Source organism: Aythya ferina, assembly GCF_964211825.1.
Source record: "Aythya ferina genome assembly, chromosome: 12".
Classification (NCBI taxonomy): Eukaryota; Metazoa; Chordata; class Aves; order Anseriformes; family Anatidae; genus Aythya; species Aythya ferina.
In genome coordinates this window covers 19,642,363-19,667,759 of record NC_140308.1, presented here as the reverse complement: position 1 = coordinate 19,667,759, position 25,397 = coordinate 19,642,363, and positions in this window count along the sequence as shown.

The window sequence follows — 25,397 nt, the reverse complement described above, 5'->3', positions numbered from 1 at the left end:
GTGCTCTTTAGCATCCTTAGTATTTAGCATCATACCAAAATCAAGACCCTGTGCATCCTTTTGCTGCAAACTCAGTGGTGAAAGCATTGGGAAATTTGCTACACTGCTTCCCATTACCCCAAACTAATCATCAGTCTCCACAGCAAGGTAATGTGTTTTTTTATTTTGGAGTCAGATATGGGTATTTTTGTTACCAATTCACAAACTGAACTCAACTTGATCACTTCACTTTCCTTCCCAAATATCAGTCTCCTCAGTTTAACGCTTGCAAACATATATACAATGACCCTGCAAAGAAGGGAACACTACAGAGAACACTACAACTTCAGGAGTTTGGCCTGTAAACCTCCTTCACCCCTTCAGCATCCCCAGTCTGGTAGAGCACAGCATGCTGCTAATGTGTGTGTGTGTCAGGAAACTCAACTGCTACAGCACTTCACTTGGTCACATGCTTATTTTAAACAATATGTATTAGTTCTTTAGTTACTCAAAAGACTTCTTTTTTCTTAGGTAAGAAGGTATTGAGAATTGCCTTTGTTGATCACAGCATAAGCATCTGATTTCCATTGTCATGCTGGACCTATCCCATTCTCAGTCAGGCTACAGGGACAAGAGAGTTTTAGAGATTTGTTGGATTATAAACTCCCATCTTAAACATTGGCTCATCACATTTCACACTTGTACTTTTTACAACTGTAAGAAATTTAATTATAAGCAAACAGATGAAAACAATCATTAAACTAAGTGATTTTTCTTATAACCAACATTCAGAATGACCTGCTTTCCAAACTGCTTGGTTTTCTGCATTGTCAGTGTAAAATAGCTTATCTTGTGCAGGCAGTTGAATTCATTCTAAATTCTGTCAAAGATATGCAACAAATACAATTTAAGAACCTTATACAGTTCTTGAAAAAAGGCTTTGTTCCCTGCATTCCCTACCTAGCTCTGATAAAGGAAAACACATCCGCAATGTTGACTATGTTAATGAAAGCTTTTGTGAAGGTGAAGCAGTTCCAGGGGTTGGGATCTTTCAATGAAATGTAACTTTGGGTAAGCATGTGTTATTTGAGGCTAGACTGGTTTTTGTTTCCAATGCTTGGCTGCCCAGACACTTGCAGACTTCTTCAGAAAAGAGATGTGTGTAAACCCCCTGAACCTGGAGATGCAAGCTCAGACTCCCCTCATGCCAGACCTCCTCTCCAGCACAGATCCCAACAATGTCTAAAATAATAGTAGTATTCTTTTTCCAATTCCTTATCATCACAGCAGCATGTCTTGATAGGAAAATTGGATCCCATTTAAATTACCTTTACTTTTCACTCTACATCACCCTTTATCCATTTCACTCTAGGTCTTCCTCTGTTTAGGCACTTTGGAGGTAAATATCCCAGTGAACCCTTCTCACATCAAGGTGTGGCCTCAGAGCACAAAACAGATTCCTTTTGGACAAAAGGCAAGTGCAAGACTGCCACTAATGTACTCCAGCCACTAATCAATGCGATCCATAGGACCAGACAAAGCTTTTCTGAACTGCTTGTAACACAGGCAAAGGGACCACTTAAGCACTCTGCTTTATAGCCCTTCTCTCACTGCACCACACTGCCCAAAGTGAGATCTGTGTCTCACAGAGTCCCCTCAATGCTCTTCTCCCTTGAACGGTCTCAGCCTGACCCTTCCAAGGACCCCACCCCACTGGTTTATGATTATACATAGGGCTGGCCAAGAACCATGTTGCTATTTATTTCAACTTAATTTTTGTTCAAATACCATTTTTATATAGTGATTTTATTTTTTAATTAAATATACTGGAGTATTTAATCTAAACACTGTTTCAGAAGAGAGAAGTTATTTACTTGAAGAAGTCCAAAGAAATCTTACCATTAGGACAATACAAAATTTGGCTGAATCAGGAATTCATCATGATGGATTTTTATTTTATTTTTTTAAGGACAAACTCAAAACTGTTCATACAAGATGTAATATTTATTTTCAAGCTTGTTATAACTCTGATAAGTTTTTCTTACCTGTCTGCTTATCTGGCCACTACTGATCCTAAGGAAGAGCCTCATATGCTCTGTTTAGCTCTGTAGGCATAATTCTTCAAAGCATGCATTGTTACTTTCCATCAGCCTCAGATTCCAGTTGTTTACAAGCGCAGCTCCCCACCGAGCTACGTATTACCTTGTTTGCTGTCTCACATACATATGGGACTGTGGAAACAGATCTGTGGATACAGAGGAGAGCTGTGGAAAAAGTCTTGAGATATATAAAGAGATCTTCAAGATCTCCCTGTCTCTCTTCCCCAGAAGAGGATTTTTTGTCTGTTCCTTCAGTACTCTGGGCTCCTGTTTGCACCCACGTTTGCCTGCATCCATGCACTATCTGCCCTGTTCCAACGGCCCCTGCAAATTCTTTCCAAACCAGATGCAAAGGGATAGCAAAAGTGACACAGTCCCACAGCTGATAGGGTCCCTTCAGCCTGGAGCATGACATTTGACAGAAATATTAAATCATAACAGTTAATAGTTCAATGACACCAAGTCCAAGAGGGGCAAATTCACCTCTCTCAGTCCTTACAGAGACTCTCCCAACTGTATGCCAGCTGCTGCTAACACTTAACAGATGTCTTCTAAACACCGTGGAAAGAAAACACCTTCATTGATATGCTGTTCTGATGGATTTTTGGAATTAAAGTCACTGTATAGCTGTGTTCTTGAGACACGTTTTATATATCATTAATGCAATACATAAGCTGCACAATTATACATCCATGTGTCACTGCCAAATTTATACGCTTTTACATACAGTTAGATTAGAATGGTTTCATTTCATTGCTCTGTAAATGGTCTTTTGAAAGTGTATTTCACTCAAATTTTTGTGCAGAACTAATAGGGAAAGCACACAAAAGGCATGAAGTCCCTTGTCTCAGTGCAGCACCTCCAAAATGCCCCCTCCCCCCCCCCCCAAAAAAAAAAAAAAAAGTGGCATTGGCAAACACTGAATTTTTTTACTTTTCCAATAAAGTGACGTTTTCTAAGGGTAGGATGCAGCCCAGAGTCCCCTTCCCCCACTGAGAGGGGCTATTTTAGATCCAATTCCACTGGATTAGGCTATCATGTGCCACATCACCCCTTCATCTGACCCACTTCAAGTCTGATGGGGCTTTGTTTACACTGCAAGAGATCTGATCCAAAGCAGCAGGGGATTACAGTGCTGTCTAATTAGAATATCTTCAATTTATAGTGAATAATGAATGTTGGGCTCTGCTGTCTTGTGGACTGGGCACAGAACCAGCAGATCTGGGTTGTGCCCCTTCAGGAAGAAAGGGGGGAAGGGGAGGAAGGGCTTTAGGTGGTACTACGTATCTGTAATATATCTAGATCTCTGTCATGCAGCCTGCATCTACTCCTTTGGTTGCCATTTATTTCCCTCCTCAAAGGCACTAATTTATTGCATGTGCTCCCATATCACGAGACCAGACCATCTCTTGACAGCCCAGAGCCTAGAAAGGCACAAGTCTCACTTGGAGAGGAGCAGTTAATATAAGGCAACCACAGCCAGTATATGCAGGACCACAGTGCTAGAACAAGCAAATTAAAATTATTCTCCCCACCTAGTTATTGGTGTGCTGTTTGAACTTAAACACAGAACTTCTGGTCCTGTGTTTTAGTGCTAGGGAGTCTGCCAAATGACCCCTGGAAGGCCCAAGTGAGGCTCTAGTGAGGTTCACATTCCCAAGGCCAGGTAACAGAGGCTGGCTGCTGGTGCTCTCGCTGCCCTTAGCTCCACACTAACTGCCATCCAGGCATATCCAGAGGTACAGTCCTTTACCTTCATCAGACCGAGACAGAGCTACAGGTTACAAAAAAGCAATGGTGCCTTCACCTTTTCCCTTTTTTCCCCCAGAAAGGCTGTCTTTAAAGAATCTTACCCAGGCTCCTAAAATGTATCAATGCATAATGTCTGCATAGTTCTGGCAAAACTAAACCCATAGCTTTTTTTTTTTTTTTTTTTGTAGAACTGTTTCAGGAAATCCTGCAGGATCATACAACCCTGTAACAGCATCAAACTACATATAGGATGGTAGTGAAAAGAGCTAGGGAAAGAAAACGTACTGGGTATTCAAGGGAAGAAAGAAATAAATATTAGCGAAGAAAACTAAAAGGAATTACGAAAAATATCCTGGACAGATTCTTTCCAATAAATGACTGCAGAATATCTCTAAAATTGCTCCCACTTGTTTTAAAAGCACATGTGCATTTTTTTGCATATAGCATGTTCTTATGGCAAAGAAGAATGGGAAGCATGTAGGGCTGTTACTTAATACTGCTGCTTACAGATGAAGGTGCAATGTATGAAAAAAGCTGCATGAAAAGGACCAAAGTGGTTAAATGCACCTTGCTTAGCACACAGCAGTAAATATAAGCAAATATATTATGATAGTTCAATTACTGGTAACATATCAGAGCCTATTCAAGACAATGTTTAATTATCTCTAGACTGTATCAGTTGTTAAGCTGTCAGCAGCATATGTGGAGGGTACATAGGTGGACATCTGCTAGAGATTAGGAATGCCATACACTAGCAGAGCTGTTTTCTACAAATACACAAAAAAATCAGGTGTTGGTATTACAGCCACATTTCCCATGTAGAACACAGTTAAAAAAAGAGGGACATGGCTTGGATTGCACTGCTGCTGGGAGTGTGCATGAGGACAAACTATGCTGACTGGGGGATTGCTACAGGTGCTGCTGGAGAACAATGCACCCTGGAGCAAGGGAGATGGAAGAGGTTTATTTAAACTGTCTGCCCTCAGTCACCCAGAAATCCAGTTGAGACTAAGCCTGCCCATCTCTCTTGCAAAAAAACCCCACTCTAGTAAAAGATCATCAAGGTTGCAAAGCCAAGTCAAGTTTAATTCTTCTCCTTTGAAGAGATGCATCATGACACACTAATTATGTGAGCACATTATCTGCTCCAGGAACGTCACCTCATGGCCAATGCTCACAGACAGCAGCCCTAAATACTCTGATCTCTGTTACTGCTGTTCCAAGAATCCAGTGCCCACACCAGGCCATATGGAACTTGCTTGCTGAGTCTCATACACACTCCCTTCCTTACAGTCTTCTTCCAGCAATTGCATGTCACTCCTCCCCTCACCTGACTTTCTTTTAGCTTCTACTGTCCTTTGCTGAGCAAAAGCACCTGCCTTGAGCTCCAGCCTCTCCTGTGCTTCTCTTTGGGGTCTATCAGTGCCCCAGCAGAAACACTAAAGCTCTCTCTAAGGCAGGATGCCTGGAACTGTGACCACAAAGCAGCTGCTGCTCTGCACATATCCCAGAGCTAGGGCACGTCCAGGAAGAGTGACATCTCACTTTGAAGCCCACTCAGCCTCCAGTGAAGCATGTGTAAATAAAGTCTAAGTCAGTAACATGACTAAATTCAGCTGGCTTCTTACAAGAACAAGATGACTATCCCCAGCAACAGAGCAACCCTCTAGACAAATTGCCTGGTCTGAAATATGAAAGTGCAAGAGTTTTTCAGCCAACAATTAAAAATCTAGTCTCCTTCCAAGAAAAAAGCTTCATTATTTCTGCTGACAAAGTCTCAAATACATCCATAGCAGTAGCCAAGCACATTTCAGCTTGACAAAGCTCAACTCAGCAGAAACAAATCTTACAAAATGGACACAGAAGGTAACCTTAACTCTAGGAAGCACAACAAGCAATGCCTACACCATATCTTACAGGCTTGCTTTCTTCTGCACTTTACAAAGACAGTAAAGCACAGTATTGCTAATTGCTAAGTGCATCACTTCTTAGTGATCTTTGAGAAGTTAGAGGACAATGAATTTCTTCCTCAGTCATATCTAATGGTGACAACTGTGAACACCTAGATTGAGAAGTTCTTCTTGCCCTCTAGTATTTACAGAATACTCTTCTAATAGGCACCAAGTAATAGTGATACTGCCTCATTACTGTTCCTTTGCATTGTGTGACTGATTAATTATTGGCCGTCCCAAAAGCAGTGACATTGGTTTTCAAGTGGATTCTGTCATGATACTAGAAAACCAAAAATGAAGGCCTTATGCTTGCACCCTGTACACAGTTTGAGTGCGGAATCATCCAAATCTGGTGTGACCAGTAATCTTTTTGCCATCGCAAATCAGTGTACTTTATTCACCTTTTAGGTCACTAAGCATGCTGGAAAAATTTATAGTGATTAATAATGGAGAAGGTGACTTTGTGGGAAGAGGATGAAACTTTTTGTTCCTTCTCTTCAGGTCTCAAGAGTCATTAGGATTTTGTATTGTAAATGAACCTTAAAGATTTGTTTGAACTAGAACTGGATTTGCCCAAGTAATTTCTTTTCTTTTTAAATACAAACCATTTTCTTTGTATTTCTGTTCTACAAGGTCATGCAACAGTTTTTGTTGTTGTTTGTTTTTAAAGAAAAAACATAGTAGCTTCTTCTGCATAATTTTTGGCACTAACCTTCCAGTGCGGGTTAAAGATACAAAAATTAAAATACAAAGTCAAATACAAGTTATTTTCACAAACATTAATGTAAAAAATTGTCTACTTTCCCATTTTCTAGACTAGTATTTACCGTCTTTGACAGCCTTATTGCTGTGCAGATTGCTGCATATTTCAGTATTATCTTTTAACAACTTGACAGATCCACCTATTTTCCTGTGATTTTTTTATCCCAAGTTGGAAGTGTAATAGTCCCTTTTCAACATGTTGAATTGCAGGATCTGTAGTGCAGCATAGAGTCCTGGGATTTATTGTTAATATTTTGATAATGGTATACACAGCATATCTGGATTTCCAAATGTTGCTTTGTTTTTTCTGATTTGCTCAAAAATATAGTCAGCAACCTCAGGACAATATATTCCATCAGCAGAAGCGCAAGTCAGACAACCATCTGAAAGATGTGAATTGAAGACCAGACAGTCACTTGGGAATCACTGATGACTACAACAGCAAAGTATTGCATGCTTTCTTAGAAGAAAAAGAAATCTTGGATAGGTCAATTCTGGATATTCACTAAATACCAGCAATTGCCATTGTCATTCATTTTAGTCACTTAAACACAGAGCAGAAACACGGAATGTGTAGCTAAATATGCACAGAGACGCAGTACAGAAGAAGGGGAAATATACAGTGCCATACAAGAAGTTCTATTATAATTGTGATGCAAGTTTTTTGCTTTAACAGCAATTAGTCTTTCAAGGAAGTAAATCATATACATTTTTGTCAGCTAAATCCACAGAGCAAAAGACTGTCCACATTGTTCCTTTGTTCACTTCAGCTTTCTGTCTCTTCAGATTATAACTAGAAGATCTATTAATTATTTCCAGTTAGTTTCCTAGGGTTATTATGGAAATGATTTTGCACCCAGTGAAGTACACCAGAAGCTTTATTTATTTTCCTAATGATTATACATTCATAGGAAATAAGACTAGAAGGGACATTCTGGGTCATCAAATGCAATTCCCTGCTATAACAGTCAACCACATAACGTAAACTTCTCATAAATTAGCAAGATCCATCTTAGAAGTAATTTGGTTTCTTGTCCCTCATACTCAAGTTAGAAAGTTGTTCTAGAACTTCACTGTTCTACTGAGTAGCAACCTTCTCATTACCAAATTAATTTTATTCACGGACAGTTTATCCTAGTTCTGGTGTCAATGTTGCCTTCTAGCTCAAATGAGATTTCTACCTTTTATTAGGTCCTTTTATAGAGAGCAATCATAACACCTCCCATTCCACCATTGTAGGAACTTATAAAGTGCAGTATATTTTCACATAACTGCTTACATACTAAACGAGGCTCATTAATTTGCAGTCTTTTTAAAGCCCTTGGAAATTCTGTGCCACATAAGAATATGCAATTTTAGGTTCTTTTAGGGTAAGACATCTTGATCTACAGGTGTTTTGTTAGCCATACCAATTTATAACCACTGAGAAAGCATAAAAAGAAACACAAACTACTGCTGAATCTCTAATGACATGCAAATAGGTGCTGTGGAGTTTGTTGATGCCTAAAATGGCAGTTGTAAAGGGTGGAAACAGGTTATTGCTACAAGATGATAAGCAGAAGATGTATTTCTCCAGGTCCCTTGTCACACCACTGGGTATGAGAGAGGTTTTTATTAGCCTAACACATTCATATGTAGGCAAATGTCCAGTCAGGGCACGTATAGGGAAGAGGAACACTTACTACAGAGACCCCAAAGCCATACTTGCCTCTCCAGGAGTGGAGGCAGAGGACAGGGACATGAGGCAGAAGTGTGCCTCGTCGTTGTGTGCTTGCTCTCTTGCACTTTGCTGCAATTGATGCTGACCACAAAGCAATGTGAGATGGAAGTGGTGTCACTCCTCAGACCAGAACTCCAAGAGAAGGAAGTAGGAACTGCACTACACTGGGGCATCCAGCCTGCACTCTTGAAAAAGATGGGCATTTTACAAGAACTCTGAATGCTTGAGTGCATTTCCTGGGTGCACCCATAGCTCCAGCCCCACAGCTGTGTTAAGGTAAGAAAAACAGTTTTAAACTCACCAAGGTACAACATAGCCCCATAGTTACAAAAGTATCAGACCCATACATTATTTTGTTGAAACTCTCATAGGGATAATAGCAAGGAAATAATATTTTGTGATTTGCTGGCACAAAGGCATAATTCACATAAGAAAACAACAACACTAAAACAATGAAAAACAAGTCTTCACTGTGTTTTTCAAGAGAGACTGTCTTACTCTTCTTTTCTGTAATGTAGCACAGAAGATGACATATACCTATGCGAACACATGTACTCACATCAGCACTTCCTGACAATTTTACCAAAGTATAGATGTTGCAGATTATGTAAATATTTCAGATATTATACAACAGTTGCTTCTCAAAGATACTTGATGTGGACGGGGAAGTCATACAACTGAAACTCTTTATTACCTATTTATACAAGTATAAAACTGCATATTGGAATCCTGGATACCTTCAGAAGAAAGAAGACTCAGAATAACACTGGCAGACACATTTATTACTTAGGAAATATTAATTGGCTTAGGAGGGAATTTTCAGGTATACCCTACAACCGTATTGGAACATGAGAGATTCTGGTTACAAATACTTCAATGCTCACATAAAATCACAGAATCATCTAGGTTGGAAGAGACCTCCAAGATCACCGAGTCCAATCTCTGACCATCAGAGATTGCATCACTTTTGCTATCCGCCAGTCGATTGGGACCTTCCCCCGATAGCCAGGACTGTTGATAAATGATGGAAAGTGGCTTGGCCAGCTCCTCCGCCAGTTCTCTCAGTATCCTCGGGTGGATCCCATCTGGCCCCATCGACTTACATACATCCAAGTGCTGTAGCAGGTCACCAACCATTTCCTGGTGGATTGTGAGGGCCACATTCTGCTCCCCATCCCCATCCCCATCCATAACAAGAGGGGAAAAACAACAAAAAAAAAGTATTTCCTCAGTTACTGACTTCAGCTCACACAACCTCAGAGGCTACGAGGTAAATGCCTGGCAGTGCCTGGGGCAGGACTCACTGGAAGCCACACAGCAGCCAGTTAGTGCTGCTCCTCTGCAGGACAATGCGGCCGCAGACTGCCGGGGGAGAGGCACTATGCAGGAAGGTGTCACACACAGAGCAGCTCTCACTGAGTTCACGTGGGCTCAGACAGCTTCTGATCAGGATATAAACAGCAAATTGTAGGATACTAACTTTGACGATATCAATTTAAATTACTTGCTTCACAATAGGATTGTTAGGTAACCTTGGGTGATTCATTTAAGTTTATGTCTTACAGCTCAGGTAACCAGAAACAGGAGCCCGGATCAGGTAAATCTTCACACAGACACCCCCACAGCAAAGCCCAACACATAAGGTTTTGTATTTCTGGGGTACTTCAGTGCACAGAGTGATTGGATTTGCCACAGGTGCAGTTGGACAAATACAAAAACAGAGCAGCCACTTACTCAATTGCAGCAGTGTTTGTCTTGCCTTGGGCTGAAATTATGGAAAATGTTTCCAAGAGCTTTCAGTGCACTTGTTCTTCCTTACCCTTAGGTAAAATCCTAATCGCGGAGAGAGTCCAAGTTCAAAACTATGACCATATTGTCCTAGAAGAGACCGGAATTTAATTAAAGTACTTTCAAAGTTTTTTAATGAGTTTATCTGCATGGACAGAGAGAGGTGGGAAGTTAAGCCACAGTAACTGAAATAATATACCAGGAAAAAAAGGAAAATACACATTTCCTGCTCTGTCTCAATTTCAGTTGACAAAATGGCATATCATCTAATCCACAGAGAAGACTGAAATGATCCAGTATTACTGCAGTTATGAACTACATGACAAATGGCTATCATATTTCCTGCAATCTATCATCACCACACACAGCTGGATAAAAGAATCTTTGTTATATACTTTTAGCAAAATTAGTGCTAACTATAGCTTTCAGGCAAAATCACAAGTACTTTGGAAGGGTTCTTTCAAAAGAATAGTCAGAGAGGAAAAATATGTTCTTATGAAAATCAAAGGAATTTTCAAACTTTGGTTTGGTTGAAATTATGCCTCTTTGATCAATTCAAATATTATATTTCTACAAGATCTTTCAAAAAATAGATCGTGTTGTATTTGATATAGATGTTTATACATTTGTAATTGAATAAATCTCGTTCTTAGAACATGCAGGATACACTGCAAATAATTGGACCTAAATAATCAGCTCTGCTTGAGGGTAGCTTGCATATATAAAGAATAGTGTTCTGTAGGTTGAATAACTGTAGTTCATAATTAAAAATCATATTTTTCTGGAATGATAGTTGTCATCAGAAGACACGTTAAAAGATTAGAAAGAGCATTTCCCAATTTTCACTAAGGCATCTTCAGGAGCACAGAGAAGTAATATTGGTTGTGAAACACGTATCTGTACTTTTAGTGATTCTACAACCCATCTTGTATACACCCACATCACACATGTGGTCTGGGCTGCTAGATTACTATTTATTCTTTTAGATTTGCTGGGAGATTCCCCTGGTGAACACAATTTCTGCAGCTACAGTACAAGTCCAGGTTGCAATCTCAGTAACACGTCCTGCTATAATTATATTTAGACTGGTTCTTTAAAAATTATTCATCACATTGAATCTCCACTTGGAGCCTGAAGCAAGGAGATGAACATCTTACTGTACACTGAATGGCTGAGAGAACAGATATGAAAGTCCCAAATGATTTTCTTCAAAAAGCAACAACAAAAACCCCACCTTCAAAAGGTACCTTTTCCAAACATCATACGTCAGCCCTTAAATTAAGGATGAAATTGCTAAGGACCCCTCATTATATGTAAATGTCCTAAACATTTGAGCATTCAGTCCATCACATCCTCAAATGCCTCAGAAGGGAGAGAGGGAAAACATTTATTAACTTCATAACACGAAGTTAATAAATCTGGATTTTAGCAAGAAGAATTTGATGCTTCAAAAAGATGCCCTTTTTACTCTTGATGAGAGCAATTCATCTAAATAGACAAAGTAGTTTAGAGGGCACAGAAAGGAAAAGTTCTCAGAAGTTAAGGAGAATTTAAATCAGACTTTTGGTTGTAAGGCTAATCCACTGCAGAATGTGCAGTTTCGGAGCTACCAAAACCATACAATATTCTTGTGAAAGAAGAACCCCCATTAAATCCATAAATTGTTTTGTTAACTGCTATTCATCTAAAACATGACCAGAATTCTGGGGACTATTAGGAGATGAAGAAGCAATGAAAATACAGCCACACATGCACTGAAGTTGCACAGTATAGTCACACTCAGAACAGTTTCATTAAAAGCAATAACCTTTTGAGGTTACATCCCTTACACTAAGAAAGGGCTTGGTTTTCTTTGTATCAAATAATCTCAACATGGAAAGTTTCTCACTGATTGAGGTTGTGTGTGTTCTGAGTGTCTTCCTGCAAGAACTGCCAAACGGGCTGCCAAAACATTGCTGTCTTCCTGCTGTTGCTGCAAAACTCCTTCCATCATTGCACAGGTAATTCTACCACTTTTAAATTTGCAAAATCAAGTCTCAAAACCTTAACCTTGATATAACTTATGTATGAATGTCTTAGGTTAAAAGAAACGGAAGAAAATAAATAAATCTGAACTTGTTCCTTCAACTCCCTCTAAAATTCTGTAATTCAGACTTGCATTAAAATTATTCTCAAAGCTCAATAAGCAGAGTTGGATATGCAGCACAGAACTGTGTAAAGTAAGCAAAGGATTTAAACTTAGAAAATACCTGTAAACCTACCGGGAAGCCTTTATCACTAACAGTAGAGAAATCTCCAAGGCAGGAATTGTTTTGTCCCATTCTCTTCACAAACAGAGAAGGACTGGTGGAGGACGTGATTGTCGGGAGCTGTCTCGGGCAGAGTGACCACGAAATGGTGGAGTTCACTATTCTTGGCAAGGCCAGGAAGGGGACCAGTAAAACCGCTGTACTGGACTTTCGGAGGGCTGACTTTGAGATGCTCAGGACACTAGTTGGTGGAGTCCCTTGGGAGGCGGTTCTGAAGGGCAGAGGGGTCCAGGAAGGCTGGGCGCTCTTCAAGAGGGAAGTCTTAATGGCGCAGGAACGGTCTGTCCCCACGTGCCCAAAGACGAGCTGGCGGGGAAGAAGACCGGCCTGGCTCAACAGAGAAATGTGGCTTGATCTTAGGAGGAAAAAGAGGGTTTATAATCTTTGGAAAAGTGGGCAGGCCACTAAGGAGGACTTTAAAGAAGTAGCGAGGCTGTGCAGGGACAAAATTAGGAAGGCCAAAGCTCATCTGGAGCTCAATCTGGCTACTGCCGTTAAAGATAACAAAAAATGTTTCTATAAATACATCAACACAAAAAGGAGGACTAAGGAGAATCTCCATCCTTTACTGGATGCAGGGGGAAACTTAGTTACAAGAGATGAGGAAAAGGCGGAGGTGCTCAATGCCTTCTTTGCCTCAGTCTTTAGCGGCAATACCGGTTGTTCTCTGGATACTCAGTACCCTGAGCTGGTGGAAGGGGATGGGGAGCAGGATGTGGCCCTCATTATCCATGAAGAACTGGTTGGTGACCTGCTATGGCACTTAGATGTGCACAAGTCGATGGGGCCGGATGGGATCCACCCAAGGGTACTGAGGGAACTAGCAGAGGAGCTGGCCAAGCCACTGTCCATCATTTATCAACAGTCCTGGCTATCGGGGGAGGTCCCAATCGACTGGCGGCTAGCAAACGTGACGCCCATCTACAAGAAGGGCCGGAGGGCAGACCCGGGAAACTACAGGCCTGTCAGTTTGACCTCAGTGCCAGGGAAGCTCATGGAGCAGATCCTCCTGAGAGTCATCACGCAGCACTTGCAGGGGAAGCAGGCGATTAGGCCCAGTCAGCATGGCTTTATGAAAGGCAGGTCATGCCTGACGAACCTGATCTCCTTCTATGACAAAGTGACACGCTGGGTGGATGAGGGAAAGGCTGTGGATGTGGTCTACCTTGACTTCAGCAAGGCTTTTGACACCGTCTCCCACAGCATTCTCCTCAAGAAACTGGCTGCTCTTGGCTTGGACTGGCGCACGCTTCGTTGGGTTAGAAACTGGCTGGATAGCCGGGCCCAAAGAGTCGTGGTGAATGGAGCCAAGTCCAGTTGGAGGCCAGTCACTAGTGGCGTCCCCCAGGGCTCGGTGCTGGGGCCGGTCCTCTTTAATATCTTCATCGATGATCTGGACGAGGGCATCGAGTGCACCCTCAGTAAGTTCGCAGATGACACCAAGTTAGGTGCGTGTGTCGATCTGCTTGAGGGTAGGAAAGCTCTGCAGGAGGATCTGGATAGGCTGCACCGATGGGCTGAGGTCAACTGCATGAAGTTTAACAAGGCCAAGTGCCGGGTCCTGCACCTGGGGCGCAATAACCCCAAGCAGAGCTACAGGCTGGGAGAGGAATGGTTGGAGAGCTGCCAGGCAGAGAAGGACCTGGGAGTGATGGTGGATAGTCAGCTGAATATGAGCCAGCAGTGTGCTCAGGTGGCCAAGAAGGCCAACAGCATCCTGGCTTGTATCAGGAACAGCGTGACCAGCAGGGCTAGGGAGGTGATCGTCCCCCTGTACTCAGCTCTGGTGAGGCCGCACCTCGAGTACTGTGTTCAGTTTTGGGCCCCTCGCTACAAGAAGGACATCGAGGTGCTTGAGCGGGTGCAGAGAAGGGCGACGAAGCTGGTGAGGGGTCTGGAGAACAAGTCCTACGAGGAGCGGCTGAGGGAGCTGGGCTTGTTCAGCCTGGAGAAGAGGAGGCTCAGGGGCGACCTTATCGCTCTCTATAGGTACCTCAAGGGAGGCTGTAGCGAGGTGGGGGTTGGCCTGTTCTCCCACGTGCCTGGTGACAGGACGAGGGGGAATGGGCTTAAGTTGAGCCAGGGGAGTTTTAGGTTAGATGTTAGGAAGAACTTCTTCACTGAAAGGGTTGTGAGGCACTGGAACAGGCTGCCCAGGGAAGTGGTGGAGTCACCATCCCTGGAAGTCTTTAAAAGACGTTTAGATGTAGAGCTTAGGGAAATGGTTTAGTGGGGACTGTTAGCATTAGGTCAGAGGTTGGACTCGATGACCTTGAGGTCTCTTCCAACCTAGAAATTCTGTGATTCTGTGATTCTGTGATTTCTGGTGAGGCTTATGCTCCTCTCTTCAGCCTCTGTCCTACCCAGAGTCTTCCAGCATTATCTCTCCCTCTTCCTCAGATCCATGCTGTTGCAACTGCTTTACTCCAGAGCCCCATGTGGCTGTCTGCTGCCATTAGTGACCCCAGTTGATCTGAGGCTGCTCTTCCTTCTGCAGTGACAGAAACTAGAGTCTTCTGTCCAGGCAACTCTGGTCTTCTTCGGCTACACCAGATTGCATTTTTCATCTTACTTTTGTCCTTCTCTTGCCTGGCTCCTATCTTCCCTGCCTTCACTTACTCTTATTTCAGCAAGGACATGAAGGACATGTGTTTTCTCTTTAAGGTCCAGTCTAATCCAAACCCTGAGCCCCAGGGAAAACGTGCTGGGATTGCTCAGCTCAATCCTTGCAGCCCTTGGCCTGTGCGTGCTAGACCTGTGCAGAATCCTCAGAGAGTTTGACAGCCAGTTCTATTAACTCTTACGCATAAGATAGGTCTGCCAAAGCTGAGCAAACTTTCACACAAATAGCAGAAAGATCATTTCCTGCATTCCCATCAAACTTTCATCCCTTCTCTAGGAGGACACTACAGTTTAATGAAACATCTGCAATGACTTCTAACCAGGACAAAAGTGAGTGCCTTTCATGCTCTGGAACAGCTGACTCTCTTTCATTCAAAATGTAAAACAAAACTTTTTTGTTGTTGTTGTCAAACACAAGGGAAAGAGACACAATTGGAGATAAGTTCATTCCTTCAAATGTTTGGTTAAATTTTATTATATAAAGTTTGGAAGAAGTACTCTCCAAGATATTCATGTACTCTGGTATTCAGTATTAAACAGCTCAGATACCATTTCTCCCACAAGTTTCCAAAACCACACAAATAGGATTTTTACTTACAGAATAATGATATACTTTCTATGTCACATTAGAACTATGTACTAGCACAGAGCTTTATCATTACAGTAATAAGTAAAGAAAATGATATATATTTAACTCTACTGTCATTAAGGATTTAAGAATATTGCTATAATTTTTTGCTTCTCCTTCACTTTATTGAGCCTAGTCAAACTGATATATTGCTGTGTACTTCACTCATTCCTGCTGATGGATGATATGAAGTATGCAGACAATGCCAATGTCCAACTAAAAAGAGGAATTACAGAAAAGAGAAGATAAGCAGTTGTAGAAGATGAAGTGCTGATTAATAGATAACCCCCTCCCCAACAAGTCCAAGCCCATCTTTTAAACTGCCAACAGCATTGCAACTGAATGAACAAGTATTTCTGGAATCCAGAAAATGTTGAGGAGCTGACCTTTTTCAAAATTAAACCTTAACAGCTTCTTTCAAGATTTATTTCTTTCCCTTAGCTTTGGACAAAAATTGGTAATGGCATGACCTGAGCTTCATGATTTCTAGCTGTGAGTGTTTAAAGTACTTTCTGGATTAGAGATTTGCTACTCTTGCTTTCATTTCTGCTGAAGCACTTCAGGCAGTACTGCTGACTTAGGACCAGTCATTCAGAAGGTGACGTAACATTGCTGCTCACCTTAAGTCATCACATCAGCACAGGCTCTTACTGGCAGGAGCATCTGAAAGCTGCTGTTCACCTGGGGCTTTGGGGAAATGAGAAGGTACACCTAGAGCTCTAGCTCTCCTTTTAATTTTACTGCAAAGAACACAGTTCTTTTACATAATTAGAAAATAATCCCAGTTTAGCTAGTTATGAGCGAGACAGAAGAGACTTAAAAAGAAAGTCTTGTAACTATATATATATTTCTGTGGGCAGTTTATCTTACACAAACAAAACCATGGATAGCTTGTGTAAGCCATACAAAAATTCCCTGACCTCACTTATTTTTTTATTTTATTTTTTTCCCTTCCTTATAATTCTAGCAGGAGCAAATATCATTACATTCAATTAAATTTAAAGTATAGGGTTAGCCTTTGGATATTCCTGTCAGCATACACTGAAAGGGATGGGCAATCTGAAAACAAACTATCCTGCATGCTGACTGAGCACAGAACAAAAGAAAACGTATTTTTCCTGAGAGTACTTCAATGACTAGAAGTTCAACTATAAATACAATGAACATGGAACAAATAACAGTTACATCATCCAAACTGCATCAAACATTACAATTGGACATGTGACTTCCAACGAATACAAAATGACAGAGCGAAACAATGCATTCTCAGCTATTCAAACTGGAAGAGGAGATTTAACAAAAAAACACGATCGAGACTAATTCTGAAAAATAAATACTGCTTGTGGGACAACGGTAAAGTAACTTGATAGGAAAGTCGTCTATTTTCAACTACTGCAACCACTGTAAATATTGTTCTCTTATCTCCAACTGTTCTTCAAGCAAGTGAATTTATGCAAGTTCAGATACAATCTGTGACAAACTCCACTTCAACTTTCCACACACACTTGCTTTTAAAACATAACATTCACTTCTAAATGGAAAATAATCTTTTATCATCAGTTTTCCAAGTGCTGACTCTTTTGTTCTACTATACATAAAAATTCAAGTCCAGAGGAACATTTTTAGATGTATGTGAACTCTACCAGCTGCTATTTAAAACTATTCTTTTAATACATTGGCTATACTTTAGACTATATTTGCTTTCTAGTATGATAGATGATGCCATATAAATGAACAGGTGTTTTTGTTTATATTTTAATTGCAAAGTCATAGCAACTTGCCACGCTACAGTATAGCATGTCATACAGCACATTGCCCATATGACATGGCAAATAACTATCCCTCAGTGATGATGTGAAACCCTTTAATGCCTTACATGTCTCATATGGTTTCTCCTAAGAGAACCATATCCCAAAGAACAACTTTTGTTCTGTTGGGGAGAGTTAAAGGAAACACTGACCTGCTGGTCACTGACAGGCTCAGATTTGGTGCCCCCATGTCCATGAGAGCCTTTCAAGGAAGGACACTGGCTGGCAACCTGGCCAAAGGGGCATCAACTCTCAGTCCCAAGGTTGTGATCCCTGTTCTGCTTCTTCAGTCTGTCACTATACATCGCTATTCCATAAACTTTGCTTTTTGCCCCTCTGCAGGTCTAATTTTATCATCCTCATCAACCCAATACTGGGATAGTTATCTAATTTTGTTGAAAAATCCTTTCTTTTTTCTTCTTTTAAGCAATGGGTCTGGACTAAGTGGAGCTGAGAAGTCTCCTGTAAGAAATCAACTGATTAATTTCTATTCCATTTTGAGACCAAGACGACATGCAAACTGACTTTGGGATTAAACAAAACATTGCCATAGTACTGTGCACTCCAAATAAATACTTGGTAGTACAGCTATATGTTGTAGTAATGAATAAGGGACATCACTCAAAGGGTGAAAAGGATAATTTAAGTTCAGGAGATGTGTGGTGATTTCTTTCTCTAGGTTTTCAAAGGTCAGTTACATTGAGCTGGATCACCAATCTCTAACTCACTCTCCTTCAGTTACGGATAGAAAAGGTATATAGGGCAGGGAAGGCAGCAGGCCAACTGGATCTCAAAGACAAAAAGAGAGCCACTATAATAATACACATTTAGCAAGCCCTTGTGTGGGGACAGTAAGCCTAGCACAGTTTAGTTCTGTTATTTAACTGGTGTGAACTGATGCTGACCTTTATCTCTGCTGGTATTATTAAGGCAGAGAAACTTCCCAGTGCCTCCTTGCCATCCTCAAGGTGCAGGATCTGCAGCCCACATCTAGGCCATCCCAAAGGAAACATCCCTGACCCACACACCCTGGGTACACATCTGAAAAGCCACATATGTTCCGAGGAGGGACCCAGAGACACCTTCTACAAGCCAATGTTCTATCTATTTCTAACTGATTTTGAACACCCACGAGGTGTTTGGCTGGATATGCTCTCACTCTCACTAATAATTATTACCAGGTCAAGCAGGACTAACATTTTAATCATAAAGGCTTAAACAAGCACATGTGCTAAACACCTGAGAATAAAAAGCCTGCAAGCATGAGTGAGGATAAATTAATATTCCCCATTTGCTAGCACTTCAATGTTTTCAAGTGAAAACTAATTTTCCCCATAGACAGTAAACCACAAGTATATTTATTTCTTCTAATTTACCAGATATATTCATTTTAGCACCATTAAAGCAACATTGTCAAGTTTCCACCTCATCTTTAAGCTATATATGTTGTTTTTGTGACAGAATTTCTATCTGCTATTTAATCAATACATAAAAAAGCTACTAATTTGCTCTGAAAAAGCATGCGACTTGTAATTCCAAGTCCCCACAGCACGGCCTCAGCCAGGGTCAGCAGGTCCCTGTGCAGAGCAGGGCTAACAGCACACAGAGTAGACGCATGCACCCCTAGCAGGAGGCCACAAGCCCTCAGACGCTGGAAGCACCCCCACGGCATGGCGAGATGTAACAAACCCACTGCCTGCTCTCCATCACCTTTAAGGATTTCTAGTGTTAAATTACAAAAGAATAGGTCAACAGAGAACATTTTGCAGAGAAAAAGACAGACGACACACTGTCATAACAAGAAGAATGCTTCTTTTCTGTTGAAATTTAGTCCAGGTCAGCAGGCTAGTACAAGGGCTGTCCTGCTTCAGCCTCATATAGGATTTCCTGTTAACAAACATATAAAGGAGCTCGACGTAGTACTATACACAGAAGTAAAGGGAAGCCTTGAGGACTACACTGCACAAAAACAGATGTGAATCTGAGCTTCAAGAGTTCTTGGGCAGACTTGCAAGCCAATGAGTAATTCCAGGCTTGCAAATTCTCTATAGCCCTCCAGTCAGCCTCTGAAACTTCTGCTGGTGATATTTTGATTTTTGTTAAACACTATTTTAAATGAAGGAAAAGGTTGCATGACTGATTTAAGAAGATATGTATATACAACTTTTCCCCCCACCCCCCTTCTGGGGTGCCATTTATATCATATGTAGTTTAGATGAAAACATTTATTAAAGTTGGTGGGAAATAAATGCTCTTCAGAATGTCTCTGATTTGCTCAAGACAACCCGATACCTTTTTAAGTTCCCTTTTTCTCAAAATACCAAGATGTTTCAACATCGTGGGCTGAGCTATAGAAGATCAACTTTTAGTTGTTTTTGGTTTTGAAACGGATATCTGGAAATACTAAACCAATAGCCTACAGCAAAAGTCTAGGACAATTCATAATGAAAATATTTATAACCCTCCTTTTGATACAATGCTGCCAAAAGATACCATTAACAGCACTGCTTATACTGTAAGGCAAAGAGAAGCATAGCACATAAATTTTCTCACAGAAACTTAATTGCTCACACAGGTTAAAAGCAAACAAAACCCACCACATCTAACCAATGTTGCCTTTAGAATCACAACACTAGAAATGCATAACCTCAAGAATCCTTTTACCAAATACCTTGAAAAGAGGACAAGTAGCCAGACTCCTTGCTCAAACACAGTCAAGCAGACTTCAGCTAAACACAGTTTTGAGTAAACAAATTAAACACATCTGGAAAAGATTTCAGTCAAATCATACATTCATGTATGCAACACATTACAAACCATGTACAAAACCATCTGAAAATAGCTTATTCTAAAGCCAGTATAATTAGCGGAGGCCCTGAGTACAGAATAAATTGCACCAATACAAAATCCCATGTGCCAGAGCCTACCAGTCAGTATCTTTGTGGCTGCATGAAGCTTTTGATGCATACTGACAGAGTGAATACTAAGCAGTACTACGCTGATTCATTGATGTTCTTGAAGAATGGTTTATACTCATTTTGCATTTCAGACTGGACTTGAGGCCAGCTATGTATTACATATGTGATGAAAACAAAAGCAAGTAATGCTCTGAGCTGTTCACAGTTAACCTAGAGGCTGTTCTCAGCACACAAACATACTCGATTAATCAATAGCAATTGACAACAAATGCCTTCCTGTATGAAGGACGCCTCCAGGATCCCTGTAGCACCCCTCTTCCCATGCAGAAGTCCCCAAAACACCCTAAAAGCAAATCCAGGAGGGAAATGAGATGCAGTTCAAAGCAACACGAACAAACACGTAATGTACTAATGCTTAATCTTGTTACTTCTCATAGGCACAGGCATCCTGTTACACTACCACTAAAGAAACTGTACCCCTATCTCTTGTCTTCTTCTTGTGGAAGGGATGGGGATGGTACCTCAAGCCTGAAATATTTCTTTGGCCTCCTCAGAAAACTGAAGGAAGCCCGTTATCTGATTTCTAAAGTGGCCAGTTGTAGCTCACAGTTTGACATTGAGAACTTTCCGTATCAGAGACTTAAGTCTTTATTAGACTCAGAGTAGCAGTCATTTTTGAACACTTCAGAAGTTAGGAAATTCTGTTATAAGTAGAAAAACTATAGTTATTCCAAAATGCATTCCTCAGATAAGTGCAGCTGCTTTAACACACTCAGTTTCTTTTAAGTGAAACAATTTCTTAAAACGTTTGGCTTCTATCAGCAATATTAAGTGTTTCCTTTTGACTGCAGTTTTGCAGGCACTAAAATCCTATTCCTTGAGCACAGCGGGGGTTGAAGAATAAGAGGCTGCAGCCTAATTCTTACAAGACTGTCCTTCCTGCCACCTTCCAGCCTTCTGAAGTCTACAGAGTTGCATGAAAATCAGCTGGCATGGAGGAACCTTGCAGGAATGTGTGTCCTTTTTACTCCATTTGTTGTCAAATCATGTTCCCCCCCTTCCAAGTAGTATTTAGCACTGCTTCATAAAAAGAGGAGATAAACACACAGTCTAATATATTTTTCATCCACAGGAATAAGATTCAAAATTAGTAAAGCTAAGATCAATTTAAATGTCAGTCTAGTAACTCCTAGTCTTTTACCAGAGCTTTAAATCATGGTGATGATATTGAAAATAGTTTACCGAGAAATTTGAGATAATAGAAGAGTGATTAAGCAGATGTCCCTGAAATTAAAACTGACCTTTTCCGTACAAGGAAGTGCTCAGACATCAGAAACACTGTGGATTTACTTCCACAATTTCAGTGAGAGCTCTCCAGTACTTATGTGCTGGGGAGTCGTTGGCACCTTTTTCCCCTTTGTATCACTGACCGTGGTGAACCTTAGATAAGCAAGGGAAATACACATCAGCCTTTTCTGTAAAAGCACAGCGGGTGCCACTGAGATGCATCGCTGATACATTTCCAGGACTGTGTGTATTAACAGGGGGCAGATAAGTGCCCATGGCAGTTCCTTTGCTCTGCAGACTAAATATTGAAAGGGCAAGAGTGGAGCTTTCTCCTTTGCCCTGAGTCACCAAACACAGAAGGAAGACAGCCAGGATTCGTACTGGCATCTGATTGACTCCTACGTGATACTCCAGAAGACAGGCAGTCACTGCACACAAGTGGCTAGAACTTTATGTCCTCACGGGCTTGGTATTCTCCACAAAGTTATTTCGTGGGTACCAACTTCCAGGCTTCTTTGCAAATCAGCTGCCTTGAATCCTCTGCAATTGTTTCTGATGCGGTCTATCAATCTTTACACAATGATTTCTTACTATAAATCTTCCAGCAGTGAAAGCAAAATAAATGGTGTCTATAACAGGGAACATTCACAAAGGTCTCAAACAGTTTCATGGCATTTATTTCTGGAGACACATTTTAAATGTAAAGAACAAGTGAAAAATTTCAACCTGACATAATTACTACTTTATGTCAATATGAATGCTCACAGTACATATCTCTATTGGAAAGCAAACATTGAAAAGCACTACAGTTGCACTGAGCACATCTTCCCTGTGGCCCTCCCAGGAGAGGCCAGGACAGACAGACAGATATGACAGCAAATGCAGATTTGTCCCTAGCTGCCAGGAGGCACCCACCTATCCCATGGCTTTGGCTGAGCTGGAGCTGGAGGCAGGTACAGGGAGGTTGGCACGAGACCAAGTGCTGTCTGTGGCTTGAAAGTACCTTCTGAAGGGCCTGTCCTAGGCATAGCAAAGCAGGGAGAGCCATGGTTTGTATTGTGTTAACCTGACCTTACGCTGGTAGGTAGTCTTCCTTTAGGCATACAACAATCCTGCAGATGCAGAGAGAAGGAAGGCTCTTTTTAAAATATGTTTTCCAGTTTTGTCTTTTTCACATGCAGAATGGTCTGGACCAAATTTTATATCAACCAGTCAAATGATGTCCAAATTACCTGAAAGTTTCCTAATACTTGCTGCCAAAAGCTTTTCTGAATACAAAATCAGTGTTTCCATATGAATTATATTTCAAATAAACAATATAATATATGTATATTTTAAGTAACCTGCAGCAACTCTTGTTGATTTATTTTTTTTTGTATCACAGACTTGATTATCTAAAGTTAAATAAAAATAAATAAAATTATTTAATGCCTAGAAACAAACCCTGAAAGCAGAAAATATGCACAAACTGGAAAACAACTTCACAAGACAAGAAAATAGACAAAGATGTAGATTTTCATGTTCAAAAGGAAACTTACATTTTTGATTGCAACTGTACCTCCTGCACACACTAAGTTGTCAAACAGCTCAGAAAGAAAATGATTAAGTATAAACTTAAAGAGCTTGACAAATCCCTACCTAAATTCAGTGGAATACAGAAATACAGACAGACTGGATGAACTAAATGTGAATTAGACTGGCTCTCCAGTTAATGCATCTTTCAAAAGTTCTTGAGCAATCTTTTCTCCACCTAGCTTTATTTGTAGTAACAAAGATAATGACAACCTAGATAAATGAGAACATGTTTATTGTTACAACCACTGTCATTGTGTATGTCAGTTAAACCCAATGGTTTTGATCACATGAAGACCAGCACCATGGTGTTTACATCCTGTGTTTAATAAAAACTTCATTTCACATTTAAACATAACCTTAATGTACTGTTGGAAAGCACCTCCAAATCCAATAGCTGGCAAACAGTTAGAGACAATAGAAAAGACTATTGGAATTATTTTTTTTTTAAAACACATCTAGAAAGAAAAATACTAGTAAAACTTAAGTTGCAAATCTTTACCTTCACCAGGACACCTGCAAACCCAACAGCTGCCCTGGGTGGGCAAAGGAAAACAGTGAGAACTTGTTCACAGCAGGAGATAACCTAGTGAAAATGCAGCTCCCACACCTTTTCTGTGTACTTACTCAACATGGATGTAGCATTTAGAGAAAGTAATTTGAAACAAAGGCTACACTGCAAGAAAGATGGATTTGATTTTTTATGATGGAAAATAAATACTTAAAAATACTATTTCAATGAATTCCAATTTTGGTGGACAAAATGTAGCTGCAATAAAAATAGGTATGTGTTTTTGGTGTATGTTAGAGCAGAAACTAAGAACAGGAGGCATGAAATCTGCAGAAAACATCGTGGTGCAAAAATAATTGCTTTCTTGTACTAGACCGGTCAAAAGATGAAAGTATTCCCTAATTTACATTAAAATCACCATGTTTATAAAACCAGGAGAATTTGCCTGGGCCACCACTTCGAGCTTATTAAAAGCATTAATAATCAGTGGTGGGTCAGATGAGCCTTGTGGCCCTTTGGCCCTCTGAAAGCACACACAAGCAGAGAGCACATGGCAGGAGATATGCATGAGGCAGATGAGTCTGCCTCTGCTTCCTAAGCAGGACGCAACCCTACTGTGTAAGTCCTGGTTCTAACTGGTATATTAACCAAAAGTGTAAGGTGTGACGGGAAAACTGGTATACATCTTATTTCTAACATAGAAAGCAATGATTTATAATGTATTATCCGTTCCTTACCTTCACATTTACCATTCCTGCCCATTTTAATAAAGGAAGCTACTCCAGTTGCCGAAGCTTCCACCAGTGACTATCCAACCCTTTACAAAGGCAACATAGAAATAATGCAGCAGTCCAAAAAATGTATGTATACATACAAAATATATATATCCAACTTATTGCTATAATGAATAGAATTGTTCAGTATTATTATTTTCTTTTTATATTTTGTTTTTAATTGTAAACAATTACCAAAGCTCTGTAAAATAAGTACAGCCCTGCAAAGCAATTTTACAGGAACACTACATTTTTATGATATTACAATAGTACAACCCTAACAGTTTATAAATTGAAACAAAGTGAAAATAAGGATTTTATTTATTTCCCAGAAACCACATATTGTTGAAACCCTAGAAGTGTTTTTTACTGAAGAATCAAACCAGGTACATCTGAGCAACTTCATTCTCTTCAAAAGTATGCTATTCTGCTAAATATACATACAAAAATGTCAAGTTGAAATTGACAGCTTTTAAACTTTTCACTTTAATAAATAAGCAATTTTAAAGTAAGTGTTTGATCTCAGTTTGTAACCAGCCTTAGCAAAAACAATGGTAGTAGTAGTGGCTAATAGTCTGGAGGAGAACACTAAAACTGGGCTTCTAATCTCCTTAGGGAATTGCACATTGGTCCTGTCCTCAACAGAAATAAATCAATGTCCTGGAAAGACCGTCTTGCATGGTAGCTGAAGACAAACTGCAACTGGAAATCAGCAGTAATAATCCAATTGTGACTTCTTTGTTAAGAAATCCCAATAACCAGAAAAAAAACCTCTGAAATGATCAATTCCATTAAAAGCTTTAACAAGATTACCAAATTTAATTACTTCGCTGCATTAATTTATAAAGGGTGGGTCCTCAATCTGAACATTTAATGGTTTCCAGAAATAGCAAATGCCATTTGAAAAGAAGCAGAAT